This window comes from Polypterus senegalus, chromosome 11, assembly GCF_016835505.1.
Source record: "Polypterus senegalus isolate Bchr_013 chromosome 11, ASM1683550v1, whole genome shotgun sequence".
NCBI lineage: Eukaryota > Metazoa > Chordata > Cladistia > Polypteriformes > Polypteridae > Polypterus > Polypterus senegalus.
In genome coordinates, this window is record NC_053164.1 from 141362542 (window position 1) to 141383545 (window position 21004).

At 38.3% G+C, this 21004-nt stretch overlaps 1 protein-coding gene across 7 annotated transcripts in view; it reads right to left on the bottom strand.

Annotated features, from left to right (window-relative positions):
• abcc9 (ATP-binding cassette, sub-family C (CFTR/MRP), member 9) overlaps positions 1–5866 on the bottom strand; it is a 229194-nt gene extending 223328 nt beyond the window's left edge. For 2 of the 7 annotated variants that reach the window (XM_039769711.1, XM_039769709.1), the window contains exon 1: positions 401–748. The gene's annotated coding sequence lies outside the window, so the exon portion shown is untranslated. Of the gene's footprint in view, positions 1–400; positions 754–5733 lie in introns of those variants that run through there. The other 5 variants (XM_039769710.1, XM_039769707.1, XM_039769708.1 and 2 more) reach the window with 4 other exon arrangements.
• Between the last annotated feature and the right edge of the window lie 15138 nt (positions 5867–21004).

Genomic DNA, 21004 nt, shown 5'->3' on the forward strand with positions numbered 1-21004 from the left:
AACCGCACTCTTTACTTCTTAAAGTGGATCTCAAAGGTACGTATGGTAGTTAATTGGAAATAACAAGCCTGTTTTCCGTTCATAAGGCAGAAAGGGGGTTAGTGAAGCTAAACTTGCCACCTAAAATAATGATTCTCTCAGCTAACCGAGCCACTTAACTACAAACCGGGATTCACTAAGCTCTTTTGTCCTGACTCGAAAGTCAGATCAGATTGATTCTAAAAGCATATCCAACGCAGGCGCCAGGGGCAGCGTGTACAGACACAACCTACATAGTCAAGACTCAGATAAAATAAATTTGCTTGAGCAGAACTATAATTACAGTTGTCACTCGCCTTCCGTAGTGCAAAGTGTTTGTACTGACTGATTTCACATCTAAAATAAAGGATTCGGAGCTTACCTCCAAAGCTCTGTCCGTTATTCCCACTTATTTTTCTGGTATGTTTCAGCGGTCCCGAGTGGAGTGGAGAGTACAGGGCGGCGCGGTGCTTATTTTTAGCCCCGTTAGATCAGCTGTCGGATGCCAGGTCCCTAGCTCGCTGCTTCTCGAGTTTCCCGCAAGTGTGCAGTAAGTAGCGAGTGGAGGGGCATGTGGCCGTCGGCCAGCGAGAACACCGAGTGACCACTGATCGCCAGACAGCCGCCCTCCCTTCTTCCTGTAGATTTTTGCTGTTTTATCATCGTGGGCACCACGGACCCATCGCTAGAGTTTCACGGACGATTTCAACTTGAAGAACAGGCTACTTACTAGACGACTGGAGAAATCATCAAGTCATGCGGTAGAGTTGCTCTGGTCACTATATACCATGTCTTGTACGGGAACACTGCATTAAACTTGTTAACCTTTAAGTACAATTATAAAATACGTAACATGAAAACGAAAGAAAGAGCAGGATGTACAAGACATGTATCAATACCGCATGCTTTAACGTATAGTAAATTAATTGGTATTAAGGAATGGAGATGCCTGTGCTTACAATCTATAGCAATTTCAACTGCAATCACAATTTACAACAATAGGCAAAAGGAAATTATTATTTTTCGACTGCCAAAAAGTAGTATTTTAGTGTGGCAACATTCTACTAACACCACCACCTTGAGATATTCTTTAACAACATAAAAATATATGATGCAGAACTGGAAAAACAGCTTTGGGATTTAAGTTTATAATTGTAAAACCAGATCAACAAAAGTTCCTTACTGTGGCTCTCTTTGGTTATTTTATGTTATCATTATTTATTTGCTTACCAGAAATATAACACAAATTCACTACACACACTCATTAAACTTCACAAAAACATTTTACATTTAACTTTTAAAATTAATCTTTCTCAGAACCGTAGTGGGGAACATGGTTTCACAGAGGTGGTCATTTATGCGTCAAAGCTTTATAATTAAAAAAACTACCATGAGTGGGTTTGAAAATGGATGAATTGACAGATGTTTATAAAAATGAATGTTAATACTTACTATTTTTCTTTGACTACAAGAAAATATTTGACATTAGGCACACAATCATACTGCAATGCAAGTTGTTAATGAAATTGGTTATACTAACTATACATAAATATATTAATCAGTTTCCTCAAGCCACTTTTTCAACTGCTGGGTCTTGGGAAGACAATATGTAATGCAAAGCTCCCTGATTCATTAACTCACTCATTGGCTCACTCACCACAATAAACACTAATTCCAGTTTAGTTAAAAAGATGAAATTGGGAAAGATGCTAGATTTAGGGCAGTAGATATCCACTAAGAAAATACATTTCAATATATCAATATTTAGGGGTTAAAAACCCTAGAAAAACTAAATACTCCAAAATCTCACTTTTTTTTTCATTTGTCGATATTTACTAATATTATGCTAACTTACATGCACTGAAAGTATACGTTATGCAAATGAATAACAGAGCAGAAGCGATTGTTGAGGCAAGCAGCAGCAAATAAAACAATAGGGTGGACAAACAGCTGAAGAAGAGGTGATGTTCTAGACAGGCAAAAAGAGACCAGATAACATTTGGCATCTACTGTCAGGTATGAAACAGAAGGAGAGTTTTCTGTAAAACAGGTACAGCAATATACAACCCTAGAAAAAAATGTGTATTTTTCACATTTTCAGTCATTTGTGCTATTTTTTTACAGTCATTGTTAAGGGAAAGAAATATCATCTTCACCTCCAGACTACACCTGGATGCATCAGCAGAAGTACCCAGAGCCAGATTCAGGGCACCATATTTCAACAATAATACTGGGGGTGCAATTGTCTTCTTTGAATGTGAAGAGTCAAAAGCACCTTTCCCTATTGCTCCAGAAATACCCTCTTTTTCTTCTGTCTGTCAGTCAACCAGGTAGTACTGACATTGCCCTCATGTCAAATACATTGTAAGTAGTCACATCAATTGTGTTATAAAAAACATCTAAAGGCCAGTGGGCAGTCATTATCGTACACCTGTACGTCCCTTGTCTATATTGGCCACTTCACCTTTGTTGTGGTTGTAGTCAAGGATCATAGCTAGTTTGTGTGACCACAAAGCTCAGCATCCTTGTGTAAGTACTAATGAGGACCACATTCTACTTCTTTTTAGGCAGTGGGAAACAAAAAAAAAGCCTTTTGACATTAAAAAAAAGCTATTCTTTTCTCTGAGTTTAGAGAAACAAGAAAAATAACAGTAGAAAGGCTTCCAGACATGAACATTACGACTCGTTCCTCTGAATGGAACAAGTCGTTCTTTCACTGCAACTTGAAGACCGAAGACAACTGGAATCTGTCCCACTCTGACAAGTAGACAACCTACAAACTTTTCTATACCAGGTACAGTAAATCTGCTCATCCCTGAAAACTGTATGCATGACTTGCTTTCCAAAGAATTTCCATCCAGCTGTACCTACTCTTCTTGGCGCACACTGCCATTAAGATGACCATTTAACAATAATGTAAACCAAGTCAGTGGTTATCCTTAAAGTCCAATACCTTATGGTGCTATCTCTACATTTCCATGACAAATATGCTCTTAAAGAAAATGACACAGGATGCACTACTTTAATCTAAACATCAACTATTGGAAACATTTCCTTGACTTTGTACAAAACTGTATTACCCCCACCAGGGTTTAACTTTGCTGTATAATAACTTCTGAGCATTTTCTGCTCATTATACTGCATTCCATTTAGTCCAGAAGATGGATGTCAGAGCTGGGAATGACGTCACACCCAAGTTGACCAAGTTCCAGTTAAACATTCAGAAAAACAAAACAGACACCTGCACTTTTGCTTGCTCTTTCAGAATGCAGACAACTACTGAACAACGTATTTTGCACATCAAACACCATAACAACATGTCCAGATAGAGGGTTGGACAGAACCGTATGTTAAACTGTTTTAATTTGACACAAATAAGAGTGCTGATAAACAGTATAATGCTACTGCTTTCGCAAACGTTCATGGTGTATGTTACCATTTTCAATTGACGTCATAATCTGAAGTCGGACAAACTCAGACTTAACAGGCCAGCCCTGAGTTTCCAAGTAGGAAATCTGACTTGTAGAGGTATTCCAGTTGAGAATTCTGACTAGGAACACTAACATTGTTTAGGATGCAACATATTAACATATCTTACAATTAACCAGTTCTTTTACACATGCCTCCTATTAGGAAGGATAGCTACAAAATAAATAATTTCTGTGCAAAAAAATGTTAATATTTCTTTTGATGTGACAATTCATCCATCCATTCATACATTTTTTGAACCCATTTTATCCATTACAAGTTTGCAAGGTTTAAAGCATAAAAGCAGACGTTATAAACTGAAAATAATGTCCCCTTGAACTTGTTGCTGCTAAACAAATGTTAGAAAGACTCATAGAATGGTGGGTTATATATCATTATCTATATGAATAATTACAAGAGTAATTCTGGAAACAATATTGTTCAGAACTTTAAGTACATTCTGTAGTTTTTTGTGTTCTTTTTATTAATTGGCTGCAGTCATGCAGAAATTTCTCTTTGTGATCATTGGGCATTAATCATGTTAATATCAGATGATAAACATGTATTTAAAATAATATCCTTGACATAAATTCAGTTCTAAAGATAACCCTTTTCTGTTGCTTCTGTTAAACCAAGAGCAATAATTAAACAGCACCAACAATTTAAATGTTGAGCTATATAGTTAGAGTAGTGTGGTGGCACAGTGGTTAGCACTAGTGGCTCACAATGCTATCTATGGCAATCACTTTAGATCCTGGTCCAGCCACTCTGTGTGGAGTTTGCCCATTTTCTCTGTTCCTGTATTTACAAGGGTGCTTTCACTGGGTACCCAAGGGACATGCACATTGGTTTTACAGGCAACTTTTAAATATCATTGTATTAAAGAGTGTGGGTGTGTGCATGACTATGCATACCTCTTCATTATCATTTGCAGCCGGTGTTCTTCTGTTGGCAAGAACATTTTGGCAGTTCTTAGAATGAGTTTAAAGATTAAAGGGTCTCTGACCTTTATAGTCTGAGAATCTCTGCCTCTGCTCTGGAACGACTTGCCAGGGGAACATAGACTTGCTGAGTATGTGTTTCCTTTAACTCTCTTCGTAAAACTTGCTTAAGAAGGCCTTTTATTTCAACTAAATTTTAATTCTACCTTATACCTTTTCATATTTTTTCATGTTGTTTTGTAAATTTTTATATTTGTGTGAGATTACATGCGTGCATTATGGAAACAATTTTTTAACTTTTAAAAAAATTGCAATATAAATAAACATTATTATCATTACTATTTTATTATTTTTATTTTAAGGGCTGGTTCCAGCTTTGCAGTTGATGCTGCTAGAATATGCTCCTAGCCCTGTGACAATGAATAGGATTAAATGGATTTTAAAATGTATGGCTATGTGATTATCCATACCCACAATAACTGAGGAAATTTATTTAAAAACGGATTCTTTACTATTGTTTATATTAAACGTAGGTTTTATATGTATATATATACATAATTTTAACATCAGAATTCTTTTTTAATTTTCAGTATGTGTTTAGCAAAGAATTTAAACTAATTCTTGTACAGTATAGTGCATAACAGCCAAAACATACATGCATACAAAACAGCAATTATATATTTAACTAAGTGTTATAAAAATGAGTGCGGAAGATGTTTTCTATAGTTTAGCTAATCCCGATCTTGTTGTTTATGCAGTCTTAACTTTAAACCAAAGTGAGAGAGAATGGGATTCAGACGGGATTTAATGATGCGCCATCTGAGTGAGCCACACTGCTACAATGACAGCCTTAAGTTCAGTTCTTTTTTGCTTGAAGAGGGCGGTTTAGTTCATTGGTAATGACACAATGTTAAAATGGTGAATTACTATAAATTGTTACTCTTGAATCGAGCCTTGCTTTTTGATTTGCCAGAATATGCTCAAACTGTATATTATGCATTTCGTGTTTTTTTTTGTCACTGCTCTTACGTTACCTTATACTGCCAACATAAATGTTACATATATGAGGTCAACAACCAAATATAAAAGTAAATTGCATCAGCACCGTTCTCACGGATGCAGGATGCTTGGGAAGGGGGGCATTACACTGAAAGGCGGAGAAACATCTTACACCCCCCGCTCCAATCTCCCCACGGTGGCGTACGGCTTCGCGCCCTAAGCCTTCGTGAATTCCAAATCAAAAGACAATAAGAAAGGATGCACTACGAGGCAGATAATTGTTTCCGTCCTGCCTGTGAACACTTACCGGCAGGACTCAAGCGAAGCTCCAGCACTTGGTCACCGTCTTTCACGCTACACAAAGGGAACACATCTTCACGATGAGAGGGCGACCGGGCTTGGATGGACCGGAATGGGTCGGTAGTGCCAGGGTCCGCGGTATCTTAACTGTGAGGTTTGCGCGCGCGTGTGCGAATCCCACACGGAAATACTGCGCGCGCGCGCGTGGATGAGGTCTCCTGACAGTAGCGAGCATGGCGTTCATGAGCGCGCGAGCGTATAAATGACAATATGACATTCCCACACAGAATCAGCGGATCGGGTATGTGCTTCCCTTCTCAAGACAGGGGTTAACTGTTAAGATGAACAACGGAACACGCGAAAGTGAAATGGGGGATTAGAGTAAGACTACATTTATATGGCAGTTGTGGTAGGCTGCTTTGACGTATGCGTCTCCCCCAACACACAATGGCAGCGTGTGATTTCTATTAAAACAGTTAATTACGTTTGAGTGCCCTACTCGTTTCTCCACGCGCTGGACTGTAACGCAAAAAGGACTGTTATTTGTACTACACCATTTTAAATGTGCGCGCAGCTATGTCGAAAATTGCAGCAATTACTCATATTCCGAGCCGCACAAACCGGGGTTTTACCTCTGCCGTTTATAAATCGAGTGCTAGAAGCTAGGGAGTCAATGGCCGATGGACATCTCATTGAAAGGGATTTATACCTCGAACATTTCCACAAATCTGAGAAAATCCCTGAATACCGAAGCCGTTCAGCCTGAAATATTTACATAAAAAAATGGGTGTCTTGCCAATTCGAGATTTTTAAAATTGTTACCTTAATTTGTGTCACAGGTAAATGGATTTTAAAAGGGTCGTGGACGATAAGAGTGTGCTAACTAACGGTCAATGCAGATCCAGTTGTATTATCACTGCTAGTTTTATGAGGAAGAACCAAAACCATTCAATAGCACCTTATCCTTCCACTTTCAAAAACTCTTGAGGAATTGTCAGTGTCAGAGATTCGTGGCAGCTGTACAGAACTGGGTTAGCCATTTTGCCAAAAGTAATCCGTAAAATAAAATGATCTGAACTAGCAAATACTGGCGTCAGACTGAGTCTTACAGATACACCTGAGATGAAATATGATTTAAAATGTAAAATGTCGAAGGAGTCTTTATAAATATAAACAGTTATATCAGCACGGATGAAAAATAACTTTCAAAAAAGTACTTAATCCAGTTTAGGGCTGTTAGAGTCTATTAGAGAAGCAGTGCTGGAAACAGGGCCTACCACACATGAATATATGTTAAGATATAGTGTTGAAATAAACTATGTACATCTTATGAAATGCCTTTGAAGTCCTATTGGATCGCTTACTGTCCAACTTCAGACAGTGCATGGAACAGATCAAAAAAGCTAATAGAATAATTATATAAAACTGTGAGTTTAAGTCTAGAGAAGTTACGTGTAATCTGCAAAAAGCACTTATGAGGTCATATCTGGAGTCTTATGTGCAGCTTTAGTGCTTAAACATTAAAATAAAAAGACTATCCTAGGGAAAGTCCAATGAAAAGCTACATTTATTGCAGAATTATAACACAATTTAAACCTGAATGACATACCAGTCAATCATATAGTACCCTTAATGCACACATCTACATTTACTCATCTATGGCCAAACTTTTGGATGTGACAGAAAACCAAAGTAGACACGTTGGGGGTTTGGTTGGTGAAAGCAAACTCTACATAGACAGAGTCCAGGCTGGCATTAGAATTAAATACTCTGTAGCTCTCGACAATACAATCAAATGCACTATTGTTCTATTCACAGTATGTTTTGTTGTTTAATACTGAATAATAAAAGTGCTTGGAGTCCTGAGACAGAAACTTCTTCTGTTTGGTTGGAGAGTCAGTAGGAGCATATTTGATGGTACAAGCAGCATGATATCCTTTCAGGGGTTGTTTATAGCCATTCACTTGATTCCGCAACTGTGAACTAGATAAGATGTTTCAAAAAATGAATGGATCGAGGTAAGGGTGTAGATCTGCTCATTATTTATAAATGGTTAAACCTCTGGAAATCCATCTTTTCTCATTATTACAGACCCATGCTGACATTTCAACATATACAAAAAGTGCAAATACATGGTGTATAACTATTAAAAGCATTATTCTGAGGAGCTACAATGCAGAGCTGGGTATATGCAATCTTGAAGGCCATCAGTGACCAGGTTTTTTTTCAGCTAATCTGATCATAATAGTTTCACTCAATATAAAAAAGAAGGTCACAGAAGCAGACAAAGAAAAAAAGTCAAACTGTCTCTGCCCACTGAATCTTATTACAGTGGCCTTTGTCCCTGAAAATGGTTGCATTAAACTTGTACAGTACTGAAAAAAATGCAAATACATAAAGAAGTCTATAAGAGAAATATAAAAACAGTAAAACAGTAGGGCTTTCTATGGTGCTGATGTACTCCTCCATTTCCTTAGAACCAATACATTTAATTACTGGTTAAACTGTGAACGATTAACATCCATTTGTGGCTGGCAAACGTTTCTTTATTAACGAGATCAGCATAAGCTGGCCCATGGGGTTTTGGAAGACACTTTATTCTATATAACTCTCAAGTGCGATAAATGTGTAGAAGAGAGGCTGAGAGAGTGAATGAAAATGTTTGGTGAGAGTAAATGAGAGATAATCTGATTTTCTGAAAGACAGAATTACCAGAGATCAGTCGAATTTCATCCCATGGGCTATGATACAGCCTTCTCATCTGTCATTTCCTGGAGCCAGAAGGAATTATGTTTAGCAATATTTGCATCAAAATCTCATTTGCATCACACAACATAATCCTGGCAAATCTCTCTGGCCTCCAATCTATTGCACTTTAACACCACTTGACTTCTACTGTGAGAATTAGATTGGAAGACATGGCTAAAAAAGAAAGACATGACATAGTTTAAGTAATAGACACTCAGATTTTTTGGCACTTCAGCTAGCATGACGTTACACATAGGATCTTTATTTACCTATCTAAATGTTGTTTCTTGTCAGAATAATTTAGTGATTTTGAGTGGTTCAAACATGACATATTAGATAAAGCTTAGCAGGACACACCTTTTAAATAGTTTTATGCCATATCTTTAAATTTTCAATACCAACACCTGTCATGAAAATATTACAGGCTTTTGAAAAGGCTTCTCAAGTATGCATGAAAATAATTTTATTACTCTAGCAGGGACAAACCAACCTCCTGTGTTTTTGAGGCTCTCTCAAACTGTTGCAGGGGTTCTGTTAACTTAATCTCTTAATCCGATGATGATTATTAGTTAGATTTATTGCTGACCAGATTCTTCATGCATTATTAAAGTAATAAAATTTGTCAATTTATTCCATAGGAGTGATTTTGTTTTGAAAACATCTTGTTAGGAATCTTTTCTGTCTTTCAAAATGAACAGAACATAAGTAATTTTACACTAAAAATGATTGTGGCTTGTCAGGTCAGGACAGGTTGGGGAGCATGCAGTGGTACAGCATGTTGCTGCCCCCACCACAAAATGAAACAACCTTGGATCCAGGTTGGAAACCCCTCAGGCAGACAGTCACACCCTCCAGAAATGAACGTCCATCTACAGCAGCCAGGTGTTACATGGGCATCCCCTTGGCCTGGTCCAACTGCCTGAGTCCTCAATAATGAGGATCCTGCAAGCCGGATCACGCTCAGGGAATCACACCACATAGCCTTAGAGCCGTGCTAATGCTCCCTTACAATTCAGGTAATGTGCCTCATTCGGTACTCCATAAGAAACCACTCATTTGACACAAAAGTAAATCAGCAGTAGCCAAGGATTCTCCGAAGGGACACAGTACCGATGGAGTCCAGTATTTGTCTCAGGTCACTGGATAATGTCCATGTCTCGCAACCACATAGCAAAACAGGAAGCACCAGGACTCTAAAGACTTGGACTTTCGTCCCTTTGCAAAGATAGTGGGAGCTCCACACACCCCTTTCCAGCAACCTCATGGCCCCCCATTCTCTCCCAATCCAACTACTGTCTACAAAGACATGAATGTCACTAGCGAGGGATGTACTGTAAACCTCTCGACAAGGTTGATACTCCCTCTGCAGACAGACACACTACTTATTTTAATTCTTATTTATCTTGTCTTTTTTCTCTTTCTTCATCATGTAAAGCAATTTGAGCTGCATTATTTGTATGTGCTATATAAATAAATGTTGTTGTTGTTGTTGTACTGACAGTTGTGCCCAAGAGGACCGATCAGAGCCTCCATTGACTCCGCGAAGATCACAGCATCGTCAGCAAAGTTAAGATTAGTGAATCACTCTTCACCAACAAATGCCCCACAGCCAAATTAGCATCAGCACCACATTTCCGATACCCAAAAGGTTTGACCCAATTGGATCTCCAATGATTTTGACTCTTCTGGGGATGAGGCTTCAGAGGGCTTTCACTCATCCCTTTCATAATGCAAGCTGCCCTCCTATGGGCAGCTGCAGCAGAGCTACTCCCAAAATAGCAGAAAGGAGTCCTGTCTGTCATCTCAGTGCTGCATGAAGTTTTTTTTATGGTGGCTGGAGTGCCAGTCCTGCCACCAAATCCCATGATTTCCATGCACAGTATAGGTCTGTGTGCAGGGAGAAATGCAGTTTAACGTCACACCCAAGACAATCTAGTAGCAGTGGTAAGTAAACAATTTAAAGCTCCTTGACAATCCAGTTCATTTTTTTATACTACACTTTAAAGTGGATTTCTGTTGTGCAGATTGCCAAATGAAAACCAGCAAAAATGATCATTGAGCAAAGGAATAATAAATCGTTAATATATCTCTTATACTGTATGTTATCACAATGGGGCTTCCATCTTCAAAGGCTCAGACTGATTGGGCCTCCTTAATATTTACTGATAGAGCAATTTAAAGATTAGCCCCTTATTGCCAAAGATAAGTCTTTTTATCATACAAATTACACAGGAGCTTCTGTCTTATTATGTTCAGGCAAACTTTACTGTTTGCATTAAGCATTAAGTTTGGCATGATAAAATGACTTCTACTCATACTTATCATCCCTGTTTATAATTAGCTATGTTGTCCTACATGGCTCTGTGATGATGCCCATACACTTCATTCTTCATATTCTGTCCTTAGGTGATAGCATTGAAAACATAATAGGTGCTTTCAGTCACGTACAGTTGAACAGTGATGTTGCTCCTGTTGCATTAAGAATTCACTGTTTTATAGACTTAAACATTGGACGAATGATTGTTTATTTTTAAACTTTTTTTAAAATTACCTTTATTAGTATTATGAATGTGCCGAGAATAAGCAAATAAATTAGGTAGCTTATAAAAGAAAAATGACCAGAAGATACTGATGGAACACACTAACTCTTTGTCAGAGGATAGACAAGAACTCATTACATGGAGATTAAATACAAGAGAAGAAAACTGAAAGCTCATACCCAAAGCACAACAAAGTTATGAATTCCTGCAATTCCTGCAATTCAGATTGGTTGGAAGAAGCAGGAATTCTTATAATTCCAAGGGCAGATGAACATTATAAGAATTAAATATGTAAGAGATAGTGCTTTCAGATACAGAGAACCTAATGTTTGCACAGTTTCATTCTTCTTAGCCTTAGAAATTAGACATAAGACCTACTATTTAGTATTCATTAGTTCTCTAAAATTAAAACCATTTTTTATCATCTTGGTGCCTTGCTTTCTGTAGCACTGGGCACTGACTCCTTGATCAAGATTCTTCTTCAAGTCATTCAATTAATGTGTGCCATATCATATTGTTGGATGCTAAGGGTTAGTTCAGAAGCAGTTGATCTTAGTCAGCTAAATATTAACTTTGCTTTTCTAAAGGACTGAGGACTGTCTGCTTTTTTTCTCCTTCATTGTTAATTGTTTGTATTTTCTGCTACCTTAGTTTTTCCATACTGATGTTTGTGTTTCTTTTTAATAAAATAATGTTTCCTAATTCCACCTTTTGCAGCAAAATAGTATTTTGTTACCCTTCAATTAAATAGATATTTCTGTTTACATGTACTTTAGTGTCACATGGCTTTTGGATTACAATTGTGTAATCACTTAGCTGGTTTTTAGAAAAGAGTATTATTTTAGAATATTTTGCCTTTACCTAAACTGCACAGAAGATAAAATGATTTCTCTTACACTTTTGGGCCATTTTATAATTATTCTATATTATTATGCAAGTGACCTATGCACGGACCTAAAGTATAGGCACTCATGTTGCACAGTTGTTGGTTTATGTGGAAGAAATCTTCGATTCAGCCTTACAATGAGTCATTATATACTCAAGTCAAATTTATTGTCATATGTACTCAGTGCAATGAAATTCTTACTTGCATGTCTCCACAGAACAGTTGACAATAATACAACACCAACAAAATAATCACATACTCACACACACACACAGAGCAATGCAGCAAACTGTATATGTATACAACTACCTACAATAATATATAAAATAAATATTTGCAAGTATTTGTTTATATTATCGTCAAACACATAATTTTCGGGAGAGCTTAAGAGGCTTTTCTCAGGTAAGAACCCCAGTGAAGGGTGATGGAGCAACACAGTTGATAATTGCAACTCCTTTTTTGTCTTTAGAACAGAGGAAAAGGCCACTGACAGCTGCAGACATCATCTCCACCCTTCTGGTCTGGCTGGTCCTTAGTGGATATGCATCAGAGTAAGACAGACTTCCATAATTTTGAGGTATTACTTGATGGAAAGCCAACCTACTTATGCAGTGGTTTCAATGTCTTGCGTTTTCCTCCTGCACACTTTCCATTTTTGTGTAGATATCTGTTTACATTAAGTAGGATCCCATCCTGGACCCCAACATTTCCTACCATCTCTATGTGTTTTGGAGATACAATGTATATTTTGTTACTTTATATATATATAAAACTAGGCAGCTCCGCCCATGTAGTAGTAAAACAGGACAGCGAGGAGGGCCCTGCCCAGCTCCCCACACCTTACGCCATGTTTCTCCCTCCCAACAGCCCACAGCCTCTGTCTTGGATTAGCACGAATATATCACTCCTGCAAGAAAACTATGATTCTTAGCATGATGAGTGAGTCGCATAATCAATGTTCAAGCAAATTATAGAAAAAAACCCAATCTAAATCCGTGAAGTAGTTCTCACGTGAAAACTGGACAGATAGACAGACAGACAGACAGACAGACAGACAGACAGACATTGGATTATATATATATTTATATATATGTATATGTAAATTGCTCAAAACAATTAAAGGAACACTTTGAAAACACATCAGATCTCAATTTTGAGCAGTATATATTAAGGCAGAGTGGACAGAATTACACAAGCCACTTCAAAATGTTGGGACATCAACCAGGTGTCACCACTTAATTGATGCAAAGCGTTAAACAAAAAGTGTGCTCAACGGCATTATAAAAAGCAACTTTTGGGGCTTCATAGAGTCCTGACCAGAAGTATGGAGAGAGCACTGGACACTGCAATTGGGTCATTTGCCCCCTCCTGGTGGCTGCTCGGTTTTCGCAGGTGAAAAGGGAGAAATCGTCCTTTCTATATATATTGTTATGTATGTGTGCCTGGGTATTATCTTCCTGGCTTTGCTGTGGTAAGTGGTCCTGGCGGAGGACCTTACCGAGAGGTTGTGGACCCAAGATAGGACATCAGCTTTTGTTTGAAGGGATCCCTTCCTTTGTAGAAACGGGAATTTATAAGGTTGCAAAGTGTTAAACCACCAGGTAATCTGGTCATTGGAATCCTTATGGGAGCAGAACCAATGGAGTGGGATGTGATCAGTCATCAAGATAAATTCATGTCCCAGGCACAAATATCACATGTGTGCCTGAGGGTCATCTTCCTGGCTCACATGAAGTAAGTAGTATGACCCCAGGACAAGAAAGGGCACTGCCACTAACAAACTTGTCTTTCTGCACAGCCTGAAGAAAGTGCCACTTGAAGGCACAGAACCGAAAGACGCCCCATCCCTTCTGGTCCACACCAAATAAAAGCTGTACAACCATATTGGATGGTGTCACATTTTGATGTCAACTTGGCTTTCATATTGACAGGTGCCCAAATTCTTTGGTAATTATTTTTATTTTTTATTCCCTTTGTTCTCTATCAGCTGATCTCGGTACAGTAGACTCGTTTACCGCTAGCGAACAAGCCTACGTATGCAGGTCTAAAATGCGTCTCTCTCCTCAACTGTTATTAAAAACATATTATTTGTACCTTATTTTGTACTATACTGTATATAAAAATAGATTTTAAAAGTTAATATTTTGATTGCGAGATTTCTGAAACCCTGTAAATCCCGCAGCTGCGATGTACACTGAAACTCTGTTGATGCAGGAAGGGATTGCTTCTCCACCGCCATTGCAACTGCAAATTCAGAGGCTTGCCATGTAACGTGTCTGTCGCCTGCTGGTTGATGCGGAGAACATTTAAAACTGGCCACTAACTTGGCCGCGTGTTCATTTGCTGTATACTTTTTTTTTTATCTGAGAAGGGAGCGACTGCAAGATGTCAACAGCATCACTACATGCATACTGGGGTTCCTGAGAGTGCTGAAGAGATGGCTCCCGTTTGGATAACTTTGAGATGACAATAAAACTGATCTTTTTTTGGAAATCTGGACCTTCTTCTCTCTTGTGTAAGTCTGTAACCCACATATTATTTACACACAATATTTTTGCATTGATTTTGAGTGCATTTTCACAACAAACAACCAAGTTCTTGCTTTTTCATGTTTTAAGTCAGCTGATCTTAGTAGACTCACTTACAGCTAGCGACCTGGCATACGCAGCAACAAATATATACCATGATCTATGTTCCATGACCTTGTCCTTGTTCTTTAGTATTGTGCTGATGCTTGAAGAGCTCTACTCTTTCAATTATTTTCACTTTTGTTTCCATCGTTATCGCCTGGTGCTTCTTAGCAGTACGTTAACGCTGCTTTTGGGCTTAATTCCAGACATCTTGGGCTTGAAATAAAGCGTGTTAACTCAATGTTAACAGAATTACAGCCAAAACTACAACCACTTGTAGAGGATGCACGCACCCGATTGAGAATGTAAGCAATAATAACGTGGGTTCTGCGTTCTGCCGAGCAGCAGACATACCAAATAACTTATGCACTGCCACAAAATTTGAAGTTACAGTACAATTTTTAATTTTTCACTTATTGAAATAATTTTTAATTTGTTGGACAAGCACGTTTGCAGCTTTGAAAGTTCATAACTTGAAGGTTTGTATGTAAGGGGATTACAATATATATATAAATATAAATATAAACGAGACTGTTCAATATCATACCCTTGGTTTATTGTTATTGCTATTACTGCATTAAGACTTGTTATGCTTATTCTGGACACATCTTTAACACCATCACCCAGGTTTATTATCTGGGTGTATCATCTTAATGCACTAAAATTGCTGAAGACTATATATATATTTTAAGTGCAAAATTCTTTTTTTTCTTTTTTAAAGACTATATTGGTAATAGATATCTCTATCTTTTAATCCTTAAACGCCGCTGCATTGGGGCTTGTTTTGCTTTGGACGTGCTCTGTCTCTGGGTATGTCAGAGGACTGGGACTGTGTGAAGTGGGTTTTAGCCTCATTTGGGGAGGCAAAAGGGAGGGTGGGGGTTAAGGGGAGAGAAAGAGAGTAGGCTTGATCTATACCTAATCTATTCTATTAATCTTTATAATTATAACTACCAACGTAATAATAAGCTGCATGGCAACAACTCTAGGGGAAATAGGAAATTAAGACCTAAACTGTCTCACTTCCAGTTAAGACTATAAAATGACATCAAAAACTCAGAATCAGTGTCTCCATGATGGGACAGTTAACTTCGTAAGCTGGAATGTTAAAGGCCTGAATCACAAATTAAAGAGAAAGAAAGTACTCTCTCACCTAACAGGTCTAAATGCTAAAATAGTATTTTTACAGGAAACCCACTTACTAAGCAAGGATCAGTTCCGCTGCAAAAGACTGGACTGGCCAAATGTTCCATTCTAGTTTTACAAAGAAAACTAGAGGTGTGGGAATTCTCATACATAGAACAGTACCATTTGTAGCATCAGATGTAGTATTGGATCCTGAAGGGAGATATGTAATGGTCATGGGAGACTTATCTAACTGTAAAATGATTTTGATAAATGTTTATGCACCTAATGTTGATGATAAGGAATTTATACAAAATTTATTTGCATCCATTCCCAATCTGAACACTCATAAAGTTATAATGGCTGGGGACTTTAATTGTGTTCTAAATCCACTTTTAGATAGGACTTCCTCCACAGGGGAAGCATCTAACACCGCAAAGATAATTACAAAGTTTATAACTGATCACAACTTATCAGATCCCTGGAGGTTTTTAAACCCAAATTCAAGAACATATTCTTTCTACTCACCAGTACATCATTGCTACTCAAGGATTGATTACCTTCTTTATAGACAATAACTTCTTGCCTAAGATTAAATCTTGCAAATACGATGCTATTGTTATTTCTGACCATGCACCTATGATCTTGGAGCTAAATTACTAAGCCCCATACACTCACCCGCAGATGGCTCAACCGCTTCTATTAGCTGAGGAATTGTACTGAATTTATATCCAAACAAATCAAATTCTTTCTAGAGACAAATACATCTCGAGATCTCTGCAGGAATACTCTGGGAAACTCTTAAGGCCTTCTTAAGAGGACAGATTATCTCATATCTTTCCCACAGAAATAAATCCGAAGCCAAGAAAGTAGCAGAGATAAAAAGCGAAATTACTAAAATAGATGAAGAACATGCCAGACTACCAAGCAGACTCTACATAGAGGAGGCAGGCTCTACATTCAGAATTAAACCTCTTGACAACTAAAGAAACTGAACAACTAATTTACAAATCCAGACATCATTATTATGAACATGGAGAGAAAGCTAATAAGCTTTTAGCTCAACAAATTCACAAGCAAGAAGTGCAACGCAATCTCGTAATTACCAACACGAACGGAGATAAAATCATCGAACACAAAAATATAATGCACACTTTCAGAGACTACTATAAATTCCTATATACTACTGAGTTTAAAGAAGACAATACACAATCTAATGCATTTCTGGATACATTACAGATACCACAAATAGACGCTTTTAGTGTGGAGGAACTTGATAAACCTCTGTTTATCAGAATTACTAGATGCTATAAAGTCACTCCAAGGTGGAAAGCAGCAGGCCCTGATGGCTACCCTGCAGAGTTTTACAAGAAATTCTCCGCTCAGCTAGCTCCCTCCTATTAGCAACATTTACAGAAGCCAGAGATAACCAATCTCTTCCACAAACCTTTCGCCAAGCACTAATCACTGTTTTCCAAAACAAAATAAGGACTTATTACAATGTGCATCATACAGACCAATTTCACTTCTGAATAACGACGTTAAAATACTCTCTAAAATCATAGCTAGAAGGATGGAGAAAGTGCTCCCTCGTAATATCACAAGACCAAACTGGATTTATTAGGGGCCGACACTTATCTTCAAATCTTCACGCCTGTTTAATGTAATATACTCACCAACTAAATCAAACACCCCAGAAATATTATTATCGTTGGATGCAGAAAAAGCATTCGACATGATTGAATGGTAAATACCTTTTACTACATTGGAGAAGTTTGGGTTTGGCCCAACATTTGTGCATGGATTAAATTACTGTATACTAACCCAGAAGCTTCAGTTTGCATCAACAACATTTGCTCAGACTACTTTAAACTAGAACGTGGCACTAGACAAGGATGCCCTTGTCACCGCTGCTGTTTGCATTGCCATTGAACCACTGGCAATACATTGTCGAAATACTGATCAGATAAAGGGGATTAGCAGAGAAGGACTGGAACAGAAAATCTCATTATATGCAGATGATATGGTACTGTATATATCGGACCCAGAAAATTCTGTGCCTGCAGTCTTAGCAGCACTCACAGAATTTCAAAAGATCTCTGGTCTCAGAATTAATCTGAATAAAAGTGTACTCTTTCCAGTGAATTCTCAAGCATATAATATTAGATTAGACACCCTACCTTTTATCATTGCAGAACAGTTTAAATACCTCGGGTAAACATCACAAGTAAACATAAAGCTCTTTATCAACAAAATTTCGCGTCTGCATGGAAAAAATTAAACAAGACTTGCATAGATGGTCAACCCTTCATCTCACACTAGCTGGAAGAATTAACACTGTTAAGATGAATATTCTTCCTAAGCTCCTTTTTATTTCAAAACATCCAATATACATTAATAAATCATTCTTTAAGCAATTAGATTCAACAATAACCTCATTTATTTGGAATTCAAAACATCCACGCATCAAAAGAGCGACCCTACAAAGACAAAAGGCAGAAGGCGGCATGGCTCTACCTAACTTCCAGTTTTATTACTGGGCAGCAAATATACAGGCGATAAGAACCTGGACACAAATAGAAGAACATACACAGGCTTGGACCGCAATAGAAGTAAAATCCTGCAGTACTTCTTTGTATTCCTTGCTCTGTGCTCCAATAAACACACGTTATCGGCAATACACTAATAACCCAATTGTGCTCCACTCACTTAGAATCTGGAACCAATGTAGAAAGCATTTTAAGACGGAGAAGCTTCTATCTGTGGCACCTCTGCAAGAGAACCACCTCTTTCAACCTTCACAAACATATGCAGTTTTAATATCTGGAAAAATTTGGAATTAACTTGCTTAGAGATCTTTATATAGACAACGTCTTTGCATCCTATGAACAATTACATTCCAAATTTAACATTCCAGCTACACATTTCTTTCACTATCTTCAAATCAGGAACTTTGTTAACCAGAACCTTCCAGATTTTCCTCATCTTGCACCCTCATCCATGCTGGAAAAATATTGCTCAATCTCAAGGACTTAGACTCCATCTCTACAATATATAAAATCATTTTACAATCCCTTCCTTTCAAAGATCCAAGAGGACACTGGGAAAAGATCTCTCAATTAATATATCAGAAAAGGAGTGGAAAGTAGCAATGCAGACAATTCACTCAAGCTCCATATGCACAAAGCATACAATTATACCACTCAAAATTATATATCGAGCACATCTGTCTCGACTAAAACTCTCAAAATGTTTCCAGGGCATGATCCAACCTGCGAACGTTGCAACCAAGTCCCAGCCTCACTGGGTCACATGTTCTGGGCCTGCACCAAATTAACATTATTCTGGACAAAATTTTTAATTACCTCTCAGACAGCCTTGGACTCACAATCCCTCCTAACCCATTAAGAGCTGTGTTTGGGGTTCTTCCAGAGGGGCTTAAAGTGGAGAAAGACAAATTATGATTGCATTCACTACACTTTTGGCACGCAGACTTTTTCTGATAAACTGGAAGAACCCAAACTCTCCTCTTTAAGTCAGTGGGAAACTGATGTGTTATATTATTTGAAATTGGAAAAATCAAATACTCAGTTAGAGGATCTGTAGACTTTTTCAAAACATGGCAGGATTTGATCAGTAATATTTTAAAAAAAGCTCATGAAGCACAGAGAATTTATTAATTTAGGTATGTTTACAAGCCTTAAATTTTACGTTTGGCTTGCTCTCTATCTCAGGGGTGGGGATCGATCTGTTCTTAACTCAATTTTTCTTTTTGTAAAAACTTGATTGCTTTGTATGGATTCCAATTAAAAAAAATAAATATATATATTGTGGTGTTTATTCTTCCCCAAAGAAGACAGCACAAACAAAAACAAAGTTTTGGGGACCGTCCCCATATATTGTCGTCCAGACAATAAAGAATGTAAATGATTCAGAGCTTCCAAAAGTAAAACAGTGAACAACTTTCTTTGACAAAAATGGCGGCTTTATACAGAACAGGATTATGGTACAGGAAATGGTTGGCAGGAAGTGACGTTGGAAACAGGAACCGGAAACAACGTCATCATGATTGGACGGAAGTGAGGTAGATTGATGGAGCCGGAAGTGACTATTTTTCTTCAGGTGTTCTGTTGACCAAAAGAGATTTGGGTAAGTACCACGTGACAACCCTTTATCTCACGATGTTTCACTCACCTTTAGGCTCTTTGACTGCCTCCTAATCGCACATGTGTGACATGACCCCCCCCTCAGCCCAGCCCAGACCCATCGGGTCGGGCGAACTGCACCGAGAGGTCTTGGACACGAGAGAGAGCATCTGCGTTGGCTTGCAAGGAACCTTTACGTTAAATGACACTGAAACGATAAGGTTGAAGATCCAAAAACCACCTAGTGATGCAAGGGTTAGACTCCCGATGAAGGGACATCCACTGTAAAGCAGCATGATCCGTCACCAGAGTAAACTCACGCCCCAATAGGTAGTACCTCAGCACCGTCTGGAGAATAAAAGGAATAGAAAAATTAGGAGAATTCAACACAGGTGCTGACGTAAGGGCCAATTTCAGGTCACTGATTTGTCCACCGAATCGTCCCAAACTACTTTTAAAGGCGCTCGTTTCTTTGTTAAATTCGATAAGGGCAAAGCAATTTCCAAGATGTGCGGTACAAAACGGCAATAGTAACCCGCCAACCCTAAAAATGCTTGAACCTGCCGCTTATTCATTGGACGGGGCCAATTCATTATGGCATCAATTTTATTACATTGTGGTTTAACAGTACCCCCACCCACCACGTAGCCTAAATACTTGGATTCCTTTAATCCGAAGAAACATTTCTTCGGGTTAATATGAAGCCCCGCTGACGCTAGTGTGGAGAGCACTGCTTTAACCTGCGATGCATGATCCTTCCATGTTCCGGAATAAATGACAATGTCATCCAAGTAGGCAGCATTATGGGAATTGTGGGGCCGAAGCAATGTATCCACCAGACGTTGAAAAGTAGCACCCTGTATTTCCAATGTCCACTGGGCGTACTAAAAGCGTTTTTTTCTTTAGCGGAGTCCGTTAAGGGAACTTGCCAATACCCTTTAGTCATGTCAAGAGTAGTTAGGAATCGAACGTTCCCTAATCAATCAAGTAAATCATCCACTTGCGGCATGGGATACGCATCGAATTTAGAGACCTGATTAAGTCGTCAGAAGTCGTTGCAAAACCTCCACGAGCCATCAGGTTTAGAAACTAGGACAATTGGACTAGACCAAGGGCTATAGCTTTCTTCAATAACCCCTAGTTCCAGCATTCGTCTAATTTCTAGATCTATTTCCGCTTTCTTTGCCTCCGGGAGCCCGTAAGG